The 15101-nt window shown below is 42.2% G+C and overlaps 1 long non-coding RNA gene across 3 annotated transcripts in view; it reads left to right on the top strand.

Moving 5' to 3' along the window:
• Positions 1 to 3959, top strand: part of LOC119565847 — a 69813-nt gene extending 65854 nt beyond the window's left edge. For all 3 annotated transcript variants that reach the window (XR_006289876.1, XR_005224898.2, XR_005224897.2), the window contains exon 3: positions 2908 to 3959. This is a non-coding gene — a long non-coding RNA (uncharacterized LOC119565847). The remainder of the gene's footprint in view (positions 1 to 2907) is intronic.
• The last annotated feature ends 11142 nt before the right edge of the window (positions 3960 to 15101 follow it).

Below are 15101 nucleotides of genomic sequence, written 5' to 3'. Positions count from 1 at the left end.
GGCACTCACCTTCCCTCATGCCAGGAGTGAAAAAGACCACGGCCCAGATCCACAAAGGGACTAAGGCATGGCAATGCAGAGTGTTGCTGTGCCTAACTTTTCAGTGCCCTGGTGCCTAGGAATCCACAAACTCTGGGTTAGGCACTTAGGCTCCCTGTACAATGCATGGGGGGAGATGGGCACCTAAGCCTCGGATCCACAAATCCAGCATGCTAGGTGAACTAGCCAATGGAGATGCCAATGAGAGAGGTGTTTCCTAAGCCCCACTCCCTCAGAGAGGTCAATGCCTAAGTCCAAGCTGGGGAGAGAGGTGTACATGTGTGGTTGTGATCCACAGTGAGGAACCCCGCTCCTGGAAGGGTGTCCAGGCGGTTACTTACAAGAATGACGGCACATGTCTAACTGCACACAAAATGGCTAAGGACGAGGTGGTGGCCTACCTTATAACATCAGGCAGAGGGAAAATTGAACTGGTGCCTCCCATAGTTTAGGAGATAGGCTGCTGCTATGGCTGCCTCATCCTTTCTTCTGCCCTCTGTGCCTGGAGTTAGTGTGCCCAGCACACCTGCTAGATTGGGCCCTGCAGATGAAATGGGCAGAGGAATGCCTGTCTTCACTGGGTCTGAGGATCATGCTGGGACTTAGGCAAGAAATTGGCATCTGGATGCCTGCCTGAGACAGAAGAGTGAATGCCCAGAGGCAGAAACTTAGGTATGTAGGGAACTTTTTCAGCAAAATAAAGGTGCTGAGTGAGTTTAGGAACCTACAAGATTAGGTGGCAGCTGAGCTTGTGTTTTGTGGATCACAATAGCACCTAAAACTGGGCTTTAGGCACCTAAGTCCCTTGGGGAGCTTGTCCCCTGTCTCACTCATCCCCAGTACCCTCTTTTTGCTTACCCTATAACAAAACCTTAAACAGATATTGTTAGGCTCCTGCAAGGTCTTTTGAGCTAAACTAAGAACATTCTACAAAATGCTGGAGGCATCAAACTCCTGAACATCCTTACTGCACATACCTTGGTCCTGGCTGTGCCCTCTGAGCATCCCTTCTGTGAGGGAGTCTGTAATCTTGCTTATTAACTTATTACTTTCCCCTTCACTCTGTTGGCCTATCAACATCTATTAGGCCTGTTCCAGTACATCACAGAGTATGTATATACACACACACTCTTTGTTGCCTGAAAGACTCTGAGTACTCTCATCTCCCTTTTTCAACAGAAGTTGAGGGCCCTTACCAATTGATAGGGTTGGTTCTGTAAATTAGGAGCTTCTTGGGTCTATCAGTTTTATCGCTGTTAGAGTATCATGCACATCTGTGGTGCTGTGTAAGTGATAATTCTTATAACAATATTATGATATAATAATAACAATATGTATAACAGAAACACAACCTGAGTACCAAGGTGCACCCTTTAAAAGAACTTTCCCACACCATTGGGAAGGCCAAGCTCATTTTTCTTTCAATAAATGAAGGCAGGAGGTACTGTCAACAATAATCTGGGAAATAATTAAAGACATTGTTTACTTAAATTTGGCCCATAAGTTAAATTTTGTAATAGCTTTCAGCACTAAATGTTTCCACAATTAAAAAACCAAAACAAACAAACAAACAAACCAAAACAAAAACCCACAATGACAACAACTCACTAATGAAAACAGTTATATTTAAAGAAATAGACATTCCCCAGCAGTGTTGGAAACCCAAACATTAGAGCACTGAGAAACAGGCAATGAAAATGACTATATACAACAGTGGAATAGTCTTCGCTGAGTGTCATTACCTAAACAGTGAGAAATGAAAATTCTAAACTCAGAGCATAAATAGTGACAGGGTTCAGAGTAACAGCCATGTTAGTCTGTATTCGCAAAAAGAAAAGGAGTACTTGTGGCACCTTAGAGACTAACCAATTTATTAATTTATTTATTTATTAATATATATAAGCTTTCGTGAGCTACAGCTCACTTCATCGGATGCATACTGTGGAAAGTGTAGAAGATCTTTTTATATACACACAAAGCATGAAAAAATACCTCCTCCCACCCCACTCTCCTGCTGGTAATAGCTTATCTAAAGTGATTACTATGATAATCACTTTAGATAAGCTATTACCAGCAGGAGAGTGGGGTGGGAGGAGGTATTTTTTCATGCTTTGTGTGTATATAAAAAGATCTTCTACACTTTCCACAGTATGCATCCGATGAAGTGAGCTGTAGCTCACGAAAGCTTATGCTCAAATAAATTGGTTAGTCTCTAAGGTAGCATAAATAGTGAGATTTGATTTTTTCCCCCACTTCTAGTAAGGTTACTAACAACATAGGTAAAGACATTTACCTGTTTACGTGAGACTTTTTTGAGTTGTCTCTGGAACCCTTGTCGAGATGAATTCTTCAATCCCTTGGGAGCTTCTACAAAGTGTATTTTAATCACAAATGTCCCTTTCTCTATCTAGGTACGTATGTGATTCTCATAATCCTAGTACTTCACAATCATTCATTAATAGCCTTTTTCCTCATGGTGACCTATCTAGTCTAAATATCCTTCCAGGGCTGCCAAAACAACCTCTCTTCTCAAACACCTTTATTTTCATTTATCCACTTTTTCTGTCTTACTGTTCTCTCCCTCAGCTTTCCTTTCTCTTCTCCTTTCCTCCTTCTTGTCACTCTTAATGTTTAATCCTTAAATATCCAATTAAAATGACTCACCAAACAGCAATAAAGAATGCACAGTAACAGTTGTGTGATGGAACATAATCACCTTGTTTATTGTATTACAGATAGTTTATTGCTTATGAACAGGATATTTATTCTCTCTTCCAAAGTTGGAGTGTGTCTTTGTTTGGTCACAATTGACCATTGTTAATCCATTTATGTTCACTTTCTATTTTAAAATTAAGTTCCTTTTTGTAGGAAAAAAGGAGACAAAACTTTTCCTTGGGACAAATGAAAGGAAATTCACTGTTTTGTCTCTAGTGAAATCGCCCCATGCTGGGACTGAAAATTTTGGAAGTGGAAATGGGAAAACCTCACCTCAGATAACATTTGAGTGGTTGCCACGAAGCTTGGCTCTGGAGAGGAAAATCAACTTTTACGCAGCTACACTATTAATACTACCTTATGGGAGTATTAAAATAGTTCACTGAAACAAGGTCAATAAACTACAGCTGTAAACCATTGGTGAGACTGACACTGAAAGGAGAGAGTGTGGTCTGGAGGATCAGAGTGAACTGCCACAGACATTACAAACCCCACACAATCAAGTGTATACCTTACACTTCACTTTATATCGCTGCCGTGTTTTATGAACTGGGCTTGAGTTTTAACTCTGCCCTGGTTTAAAAGAATCTTCACTTCTCAGGTTAACATTATGACAAACGCTGGAGTTCAGCTGGCATCCTTTTGTCTTTGTTTATTTAACATTATGTACTGAGTAGTCCCCTTTGGAGGTTTAGTTTGACTGGTAAATGATATGGTATTGATACTTTGATGCTATGTTGACTGATGCATTAGAAATCCCTATGTTAGATAGAAAGGTTTCAGTCTGACTTTTGCTGGTCTCAGCTCATTTCTCAAATAGTTCCCATTCAGATATGCCAAGAGGGCCAGATGATGTGTGGCCCTTGGCAGAGGGGTAGAAAGGTGAGGTAGGATGCACAGGAAATGAATGTATGAATATATATTTGCTTGTGTTTTACTACTAACACCTTAGTTTTATTAAACAAAAGGTTTTCTTTCAACTTTTGACTTTGCTCTTTTTTCCCATTTTTACGTCCTCCACGTTGGCCAATGGTTTCTTTTATGTTTGTATTCATTCTTCTAGTCAGTGTCAGCTGCTGCTGATTCTGATGCAGTCCTGAAATGCAATGATCAAATCTAAATTAGATGTACAGGTAAGTCCAACTAGGGTGACCAGCTACATTTCAAGGAAATAAAGGACAATGCCATGAAAAATAGTGGCCAACACTTATTTCCATGGGACATCCGCAGATAATGCTTTACTCATAGTACAAAATCAAAGATTTAATCCTTTGCACTTTTACTTCAGAAAAGCATACTTTTTTTTTTATCGTATCCTTTGTAGTAACTCCATATTGGGTATGGGTCACAGCCAGTTAGACAGCAAATGACTGGTGTCCCTTAAAACATGGGCTGTTAGGTCACCCTAATCCTAGATCAAAGTAACCCAGAATTATGGCAAAGTTCAGATGGACATCTGAGATTTCAGCGCATTTCTAATTTAAACAAGCAGCTTTTATTAAACTAAAAAAACAAAATGTGAAAACATTTGTCTACTAAATCTGTGTAAACCTTTTTTCCTCAGAATTTCTATTTTTGGACAAAAGAGAGTCTCCTTACTGCACTAATTGAAACAGCTCCTGATGCCCCCTTTTCAAGCATCTTTCTTTTATTGTACATGTTTTGCGTATATATGGTAGATAGTTTTCTGAAGGGTAAATGTTTTCCAAATTGGTACATGTCAGCACTGTAAAAAAGGAGAAGAAGAAGAAGAGAAGATGGCTTTAAAAGCTAGCAATTTTTCACCGGGAGGTAGAAGGTAAAACACTACCCAATCCGGATTGTGCTGCGGCAGCTGACTGTAGCCCTTTAAAAGTAAATTATGAAGGAGGTGAAAGCAAAGACTGTTGGGTGAGCTGTAATCACACACACATTTCTTTACAATACATTTGAATTTCTCCCTCATCTTATAGCAAAACGTAGAGAATCAAACCGCCTTCCCCTGCTTTCCCAAGAACAATATTAAGCTGGCTAGTAGCCCTGCTTGAAATAAATGTGGAAAATATTATGTAACTTTGCCCTGTGCTGTTGCACTGGCAGCGTGGACACTAGGCAAGTTTCTGCTACTCTGCCTATTTTTGGTGACCAAAGGCCTTAAAGTTTACATCTCTATTTCCTTTCCCCTCTCATTTTTTTCCTTCTTTTCACTGCCAGTGTAATATAAACCAAACATCTGCAAGCAGGCAGACTACATCAGCAAAGTTGTTTCAAGAGCTAGCTTGCTTATTTATTTATCTATTTATTTATTTATTTATTTATTTAATGAAGACAGGAGGAGGTGGATAAGAATATAGCTCCTGACTGCATCAAAGCACTGAAACAGTCAAGTCAGTGATTCCCCCATCCTGCAGTTATACACTGTGTCAATACCTCCCTCTGCTGAGAGCTCTACATTCCTTCTACCACACTTGATTATTTTTTTTTGTGGTAGCACTTGAATAGAAGCACAATCAGTCTATAATGCATGATGGAACAGCTTGCTAACTGTAGTAGAGGTGCTCTGTTGGGATTTGCAGGGTGTGCACATATCTCTCCCCCCACCCCTGCCCCGCCCCAATCAAGAGCTGTTCATCTGTAGACTAGAACCTGTTGCTAGGGAATGATCATAAAGAGTCACTGACCTTTTTATTTCATCTTAAAGAATCCCTGATACTTCATGGGAAAGTTTAAAGAACATTCTATTCAGATGTGTTTTACAATTTTGTGTTCTCTTCAGTTTTTCTCCATAGAAATATTTGCATGAAAACAGGTCCTGTTCTTGATCTTGAGGTATGAACCATCAGGTGAAGTTGTACGGCTTGTGCTATTTAAGCATCAAATTGGATGATCTTAATGGCCTTAAACATCTATGAATAATCTTACCTATACTTGTGTGAACATGAGAAACTCTGGTAGGAAGGTCAGAATGAGGCCCATAAACTCTGTTGTTCAGAGGCTTCAGTATTAGGTGTCCAAGCTGGCTGTTCTTTGCTTGTAATCATATATGGTGTAGATTTAAAAAAGTGACTACTGATTTTGGTTGCCTTGATTTTTGGATGCCCAACTCAAGAAACCTAAAAGGGGTTGATTTTCAGATGATGAGTGCTTGGCCCTGTCTTCAGGCCAATTTAAGGTGGCTCAAGTTCAGCACTAAAAAAAATGGAGACATGAATAATTTTTAGTTACTTTTGAAAATCTTGACCATAGCGTAGGGCCTGAGATGTAACTTGCACTGTGTTACTTCTTTACGTCAGCAGAGTTAATCCCATTTTACACTGACATAAATGAGATCAGAATCAGGCCCATTGTGTTTAATTAGTGCCAGCATGATTGGTTGCTTTGGAAATTTTGATGCTAAGAATGACACCAGCTAAGGAATAAGCAGCAGGAGCAAATTAACTCCTGAAAGCGAAGTTCTGGTGTCTGTTTGAATTGGTCTAACAATAAATCACAAGGAATAGGATACCCACCTGATCTGTGAAGCTTTCTAAGCTAGTGTACCACTTTGTGTATGCTCTGTCTTCTATCGTGTTGTAAAATACCAGACTTCCCTCTGTTCTACTTCTTGCATATTTGTACACAACAGAAAAGTGTAAGTGAAATGCATATATTAATTACAGGGTGCAGTGTGGGATCATTTGGAAAAGCTGGCCTTAATTTTTTCACTTGTGAATTGGATTTGCCATTATTTTGGGGCACAGCTGAGTTCATTGAGATCTCTAAGACTTTGTCTGCACTGCCAATTGAATGACAAAACTTTTGTCGTTCACAGATGCTTAAAAAAGCCCCCCTCCCGCCGAAAGACAAAAGTCTTTTGCTGCGGCAAGTGCCTGTGTGAATGCCCGTGTTGTCGGCAGAAGGGCTCTCCTGTCGACAGCGTGAACCCTGCTTGTAGGGGGTGGAAGTATTTTGCTGGCAAAGGTGCCGACAAAAAGTGTTTACACTGCCCAACTTGTAGTGACGCGGCCATGTCGCTAAAAGCTGTGTAGTGTAGACAAAGCCTAAGTCCCTGATTTGTAGGTGCGGTCATCTAGTTAGAAATCAAAATGATATACACTGAGTTTAACTCTCAAATGCAGGTGCAAAATTCCATCAACAAGTAATTGTACGCACAAAAGGCTTGAATCAACTCCTGAAAGGTTCCCATTGACTTTGATGGGTTTTGGATTAGGACCAGATTACACGCACAAAATCAAGGGCTAGAGTATCTATATACATAAGGCCTGATCAACCAATGGCAGCTGTTGGTGCCCAGCACCGCTGAAAACCAAGCCCATAGTCTGCATATATCTGTAAGTCTATTCACAAGAACACCTTATCTCATTGTTTTTGATTATACATGGTACATTATTTCTTTTAAAAGCCATAAAGTGGTATCAGGCTGGTTGCATTATATTGTTTGAGATCATTTAAAGAAAAGTTCACCTTCTTGACCCTGATTTTCAAAGGTGCACTAATGTAAATGGAGAGAGATACAAGCACGGTTTCTGGACTAAAACTCAGATGTCAATATCTGTCTTACTATAAATAGCATTGTTACGTTGTGTAAGCATAGCCTGCATTCTGTGCAGGATTACCATCATTCTGGGAACCATTTTCCATGGGCCCAGCTAAGAGATGACACTCAGTTCCATGCTTTGCTGCTCAGGTTGGCTTATGTGCCCAAATAGCTCATTTGAAGCCTTCTGCAGGTCCAGGGACAAAGGTGGTTGGTGCCAGGGAAACAGGCACAAGGGTTAAAGATGTATGTAGAAGGAACTGTATCTGTGGAACCTGGAAGCATGATCTCCTTCCCCTTTGAGAAGTTTATCCTCTAAAGAAAAGCTCACATTAAATAGAACAGTGCAGAAAAACCTTTGTCTCCAAACCATCAAAGTGTACTTGGACTGTCAGAAAGCCTTTGACAAGATCCCTCACCAAAGGCTTTTAAGCAAGTAAGCAGTCATGGGATAACAGGGAAGGTCCTCTCATGGATCAATAACTGGTTAAAAGAGAGGAAATAAAGGGTAAGAATCAGTGGCGGATTAGCCACTGGGCCCATGCCCAGGGCCCCCAGCCAATTGGGGGGCCCCAGAAAAATGGGCACCCCCATGCCCTGACCCTCTCCGCCCACCCGGCACTCCGCCTGAAAGCCCCTGCATCCCAACCCCGCTCCAGAGGAGGACTGTTTCCGGGGGTGGGGAGGGGGGAGAGTAGGGCAAGCCCCTGCGCCTGGACCCCATTTCCCCAGGAACGTGTGTGTGTGTGGGGGGGGGGGAGACACTGCAGGCAGAAGTGGTGGGGTAGGGGCCCCCACTTGCTCTGGCCCAGGATCCCACAAAACAGTAATCCGCCTCTGGTAAGAATAAATGCTCCATTTTCACAATGGAGAGCGGTAAATGCTGGTGTCCCCCAGGGGTCTGCACTGAGACCAGTGCTGTTCAACATATTCATCAATGATCTGGAAAAAGGGGTAAACAGGGAGGTGGCAACATTTGCAGATGATACAAAATCACTCAAGATAGTGGAGTCCCAAGAGTTACAAGGGAATCTCACAAAACTGGGTGACTGGGCAACAAAATGGCAGATGAAATTCAATGTTGATAAATGCAAAGTAATGCACGTTGGAAAACATAATCCTAACTATGGATACCAAATGATGAGATCTAAATTAGCTATTGCCACTCAGGAAAGTGACCTGGGAGTCACTGTGGATAAGTCTCTGAAAACGTCCTCTCAATGAACAGTGGCAGTCAAAAAAGTTAACAGAATGTTAGGAACCATTAGGAAAGAGATACTATAATATTCACTCTTATTATCTGCCACTATATAAATCCATAGTACGCCCATACCTTGAATACTGCATAGAGTTCTGGTTGCCCCATCACAAAAACAATATATTAGAGATGGACAAGGTATAGAGAAGGGCAACAAAAATGATTAGGGGTATGGAACAGCTTTCATATAAGGAGAGACGAAAATGACTGGGACTATTCAGCTTGGAAAAAAAACAACTAAGGGGGGATATGAAAGAGGTTTATAAAATCATGAATGGTGTGGAGAAAGTGAATAAGGAAGTGTTATTTCCCCCTTCACATAAGATAAGAACCAGGGTTCACCCAATGAAATTAATAGGAAACAGGTTTAAAACAAACCAAAGGAAGTACTACTTTACACAAGGTAAAATCAACCTGCGGAATTTGTTGCCAGGGGATGTTGTGAAGGCCAAAAGTGTAACTGGATTGAAAAACGAATTAGACAAGTTCTGGGAGGGTAGGTCCATCAGTGGCTATTAGCCAAGATGGGCAGGGATGCAACCCCATGTTCTGGGTGTCCCTAAACCTCTGACTTACAGAAGCTGGGACTGGATGACAGAATATTAGGGTTGGAAGAGACCTCAGGAGGCCATCTAGTCCAACCCCCTGCTCAAAGCAGGACTAACCCCTACTAAATCATCCCAGCCAGGACTTTGTCAAGCTGGGCCTTAAAAACCTCTGAGGATGGAGATTCCCCTACTTAGGTAACCCATTCTAGTGCTTCACCACCCTCCTAGCGAAATAGTTTTCCCTAATATTCAACCTAGACCTCCTCCACTGCAACTTGAGACCATTACTCCTTGTTCTGTCAACTGAGAACAGCCTAGCTCCATCCTCTTTGGAACCCCCCTTCAGGTAGTTGATGGCTGCCATCAAATCCCCCCTCACTCTTCTCTTCTGCAGACTAAATAAGCCCAGTTCCCTCAGCCTCTCCTCATAAGTCATGTGCCCCAGACCCCTAATCATTTTTGTTTTCCTCCGCTGGACTCTCTCCAATTTGTTCACATCCTTTCTGCAGTGGGGGGCCCAAGACTGGACGCAATACTCCAAATGTTGCCTCACCAGTGCCGAATAGAGGGGAATAATCACTTCCCTTGATCTGCTGGCAATGCTCCTACTAATGCAGCCCAATATGCTATTAGCCTTCTTGGCGACAAGGGCACACTGCTGACTCATATCCAGCATCTTGTCCACTGTAATCCCTAGGTCCTTTTCCGCAGAACTGCGGCTTATCCAGTCGGTCTCTAGTCTGTAGCGGTGCATGGGATTCTTCTGTCCTAAGTGCAGGACTCTGCACTTGTCCTTGTTGACCCTCATCAGATTTCTTTTAGTCCATCCTCCAATTTGTCTAGGTCACGCTGGACCCTATCCCTACCCTCCAGCGTATCTACCTCTCCCCCCCAGCTTAGTGTCATCCGCAAATGATGGGTCATTTGATTAAATTGCCCTGTTCTGTTTACTCCCTCTGAAGCATTGACATTGGCCACTGTCAGAAGACAGCATACTGAGCTAGATGAACTACTGGTCTGACCTATTATGGCCATTCTTATGTTCTTAGCATATCCCAACAATGGGCCAGTCCCTCCTAATATGATTGAAATCTCCAGTGGAACCACTCCTCCTTCTGCAGGAGTTCCCATCCGATTTACACCATGTTGAAAAGTTTGGGATGATGTAAATTCTATTCAGAATTTGGTTTTGAATTACAGTGTTGAGTGCAGATAGAAATGTTGGTAATGTGTTTTGTAAATTTAGCACCAGTATTTTTCTGTACGAGGGAGATTAAGGGAGTTTTGCCAAGCATATGCTAAGAAAGCAATTGTATTTACATTTCCTAAATGAGTGTCACTGAACTTAGTTTAAATACACATATAACTGTGTGCGGGGCTGGCAGAGGGGGGAATTGAGCAATCAATATTCTAGCTTAGGGCAAAAGCAGAAAGCTGTCTGTTCATGTCTAGCAGCAGTTAGAAAGCAGATTGAAGACTGAAGAAAAGAGAGCATAAATCAGAAGGGATCACTATTAGAGCTGTGCTCAATGCTCAGAGAAACCTGAGACCAGGCAAATCTCAGCTGGTTTCAGGTTTTCTGACAGTCGAAACTCAGATCAGGTTCCTTGAGAGTTTTTCTAAGGCTCAAGAATTTCTGAGCAAACCTAGACCTGCTGAATACTTACAACTTGAATGGCAGCTTTACAGTACATGCTCAGAGCACTTTGCAAACATTGACTAATTAATTCCCACAACACCCTTGGGCGGTAGGGAAGTATGATAATCCTCATTGTAGAGATGGGGTCCTGAGGCAAAGAGATGAAGGGCCAGATTTTAAAATATATTTAGGCACCTAAAGCTGCAGATGGGAGCCTAGTGGATGTGTAACTAGCGTCTAGGTGTCTAACTCCCTTCTGGAAATCCCACTAGGTGCCTGTTTGAATCTTCAGGTGCCTAAATACCTTAAAAAATCTGGTTCAAGTGACTTCTCCAAAGTCTCACAGTAAGTCTGTGGCAGAGCTGATACTAGAACTCGTGACTGGAGCTGGATGAACTATTTGTAATGAAAAAATTGTAGGAAGAATGTAGTCCTTTTTTCAGTTTGCAAATTATCTGCAAGCTGACTTTGATTTTAACATATTTGTTCATTATTCAGATTAGGTGAATGATGAATGGGAATATATTTTATTCTATGGGTAGATTGCAAACTATTTGCTGTAACTATTGTTTTGATGATTTGCTATTCATAATTAGCTGTTTATATTAAGTGATGGGATGATACAAGCCCACAGAGAGCTTTTATAAGGGCCACACAAACACTTGTGTGAATACATATTTGCATATGTATCCCCAGTTTGGGAAGCTATGTGGCTAATTACACAACATACATACAAGTGAAAGAAGACTGTCTTTTCATTAAGGCACTCAACTAGAAATCTGAGATCTGGCTCCTGATCCTGGCCCTGTCACACACTTCTTGTGTGACTTTGAACAAGTCTCTTAGCCTCTCTGTGCTTCAGTTTCCACATCTGTAAAATGGGGGTAGTTGTACTTCCCCACATCACAGGGCTGTTGTGAGGGTACATGGAGGTTGTGAGGTACTCAGATACTAACAGGTGACAAAGGAAGATTAAATAAAAACTCTATTAAATGGGCAAAATATTTTTTTCAAGCTCTTTGCACACATCTGCCTCTTCCAGTAACTGATCACTGCAATCACAGCTGATGAAGAACCTGCTCTGCATATCCTTCTCTTTCGATCTAATGACAGTTCCAGTCTCTAAATTAACCAGCAGTGGGTGCTACAGAGAGAAACATCCAGTACTCTTCTATTGAACACAGGGTTTCCACTCTGGTCTGCTGGGATGATGATCCAAGGCCAGTTTCACTGCTGCAGATATTGATTGATAGCTGAAACAAAACCTGCATCTGTGGGCTGTCTAGGTCAAGCTGTCTTTGACTGTTTTATCACCACATGCACTTGGCTTGACATAAGAAGATTTAGGGACACCACCAATCCTTGGTGATGGAGTTTTGGCAGTTTGAACAGACTGTTGCAAGACATCACCTTGCAAAATCTGGTTAGGTTACTGCTTTGCTTTTAGACACTTCCTAGGACCCTGGAAAAAAGAATGTTTGAATATGACCCCACGCAATCAGTAACTATATGGCTATTAGCTATGCAATAATAAAACAGACACTGAATTTCTTCCATTGATAAATCCACTACTCAGGAGGGACTCTGATTGGAGAAGTTGAAGAGTATTCTGTAGGGCAGGAATAGTGCAGGGAGCTGCAGTCAGTACCTTAACAGGTCACTGCATTTGATTTGAGGAGAAAAGCAACGTGCACATTTGGTTTCTGTGCTGAAAACTCCTTTCTTTTTGGAGTGGCGAGAGGAAACCAGAATTGTGATACCAACGTAAGCCCTCTTCTCACTCCCAGTTCTGCTTGACGCTAGTTAGATTTTTGGGGCCAGGTGAGGAATAATTTATAAATGTCAGGCTAACTGATATGAATTGCTGATATTATAAGTCAGGAGAAACTGTTTAAGGTAGAGATGGGCCCAAACAGCAAAATTCTGCTCCTGATACAGATTTCAAACACTTCCGAGTTCAGGGATGGTCAGACCAAAAGATTTAGCTTGGTCCCTTCTGTAATCAGAACCTGCTCTGTGTTCAGGTTTTGAATACCTTCCTGAACTCAAAGCTTAGGGGTGTTCAGTTTGGGTCCATTTCTACTTTAAAGTGATGCCGAATCAGTGGTACACTTTGTTCAGTTGTGCTCACCTGTTGACCTTTCCTAGATGTCAACACAAGGCTCCTGCTGGGAAATCAGTTCACATTCAGATGGCGACGCAGTGCTGATTTTACCCAAGAATTGTTCTGTGACTAGCAGGAGGTAGGTAGGCAGGTGCACAGAAGGGATGTTTTTCAGCTGCAAAATAAAGAGGAAAGGAAATGAAAAAAAATGTTTTTTTAAATAAAAGCTATTTGACTGCTCACCCATTATGTCAAATTTTCCTCTAGTATGCAGTCCAGATGATGTTCACCCAGAGATCTGAAGGAATTCAAACGTGAAACTGAAGAACTACTATCAGTGAAACCAGCCTCTGTGCCAGATGACTGGAAGGTAGCTAATGTAATGCCAATTTTTAAAAAGGTCTCCAGAGGCAGTCTTGGCAATTACAGGCCAGTGAACCTAACTTCAGTACTGAGAAAATTGATAGAAGCTATTATAAAGAACAGAATTCTAAGATAAACATGATTTGTTGGGGAAGCGTCAATATGGATTTTGTAAAGGAAAGTCATGTTTCACCAATCTATTAGAATTCTTTGAGGGAGTCAACAAGCATGTGGATAAGGTGATCCAGTCCATAGCGTATTTTGAATTTTCAGAAAGCCTTTGACAAAGTCCCTCACCAAAGGCTCTTAAGTAAACTAAGCCATGGGATAAGAAGGGACGTCCTCTCATGGATCAGTAACTGATTGAAAGACAGAAAACAAAGGATAGGAATATATGGTCAATTTTCACAAAGGAGAGACGTGAACAGCAGGATCAACCAAGGATCTGTACTGGGGCCTGTGCTGTTCAACATATTAATTAATGATCTGGAAAAGGGGGTAAATACGGAAGTATCAAAGTTGGCAGATGATACAAAATTGTTCAAGATCGTTAAGTCTAAAACAAGGAGTTACAGGGGGAATCTCACAAAACTGGGTGACTGGACAACAAAATGGCAGATGAAATTCAATGTTGATAAATGCAAAGTAATGCACACTAGGAAACAATAACCCCAACTACACAAATACAACGATTGGTTCTAAATTAGCTGTTACTGCTCAAGAAAGAGATCTTGGAGTCACTGGATAGTTCTCTGAAGACCTCTGCTCAATGCACAGCAGTATCTTAGGAATTATTAAGCAAGGAATAGAAAATATCAGAATGCCACTCCATAAACCCATGGTGCACCCACATCTTGAATATTGTGTCTCCTTGAAAGGAGACAGTGGAACGGGAAAAGGTTCAGAGAAGGGCGATAAAGATGACCCAGGATATGGAATGGCTCCCAATAGAGGAGAGACTAAAAAGATGAGGGCTGTTCGTTTCAGGAAAGGGACTATTGAGGGCAAATATAAGAGAGGTCTGTACAGGAACTCCTCGCTTAACGTTGGAGTTCTGGTCCTGAAAAATGCGACCTTAAGTACAACTATGATAAGGAAATCCAATTTCCCCATAAGATTTAATGTAAATGCGGGGGTTCTAGGGAAATTTTTTTTTGCCAGACAAAAGACTATATAAACACACACACACATACACACACACACACACACACACACACACACACAGTATAAGTTTTAAACAAACAATTTAATACTTACACAGTGATGATTGTGAAGCTTGGTTGAGGTGGTGGAGTCAGAGGGTGGGATATTTCCCAGGGAATGCCTTACTGCTAAATGATGAACTAGCACTCGGCTGAGCCCTCAAGGGGTTAACTCGTTGTTAATGTAGCCTCACACTCTACAAGGCAGCAGGAATGGAGGGAGGGGAGACAGCATGGCAGACAGAGACAGAGACACACACCCTGTGTGTGTGTGAGAGAGAGAGAGATATGCGCATTTCCCCTTTCAGTACGCTGACCCACTCTCAAGTACAGTGCCTTGTTAAGTTAATCAGCAAGCTGAAACCGCAGCTGCTGCCAGGAAGCTCCCTCCGTCCTGAGCCCTGTCATGTGTCCCCCCGCTCTATGGAGATGGGGTAAGCGGGGTGCAGGAGCAAGGGGGAGGGGGACACCCTGACATTAGCCCCCTTCTTCTCCCCCCCTTCACAGCAAGTAGGAGGCTCGGGGAGCAGCTCCAAGGCAGAGAGCAGGAGCAGCACACGGCAGTGGGGGGAGGGACAAGCTGAACTGCTGGCAATTGATAGCCTGCTGGGCGGCTGCCACACAGGGAACTTAGGGGAGCGGGGAGCTGATGGGGGGGCTGCTGGTCCACCCTGGTTCCAAGCCCCCACCAGCTAGCTGCAACAGGATGCTCTTCCT

The sequence above is a fragment of the Chelonia mydas genome, chromosome 3, assembly GCF_015237465.2.
Source record: "Chelonia mydas isolate rCheMyd1 chromosome 3, rCheMyd1.pri.v2, whole genome shotgun sequence".
Lineage (NCBI taxonomy): Eukaryota > Metazoa > Chordata > Testudines > Cheloniidae > Chelonia > Chelonia mydas.
Note: the sequence above shows the minus strand (reverse complement) of the source record. Positions and strands in the feature narration are given on the sequence as shown.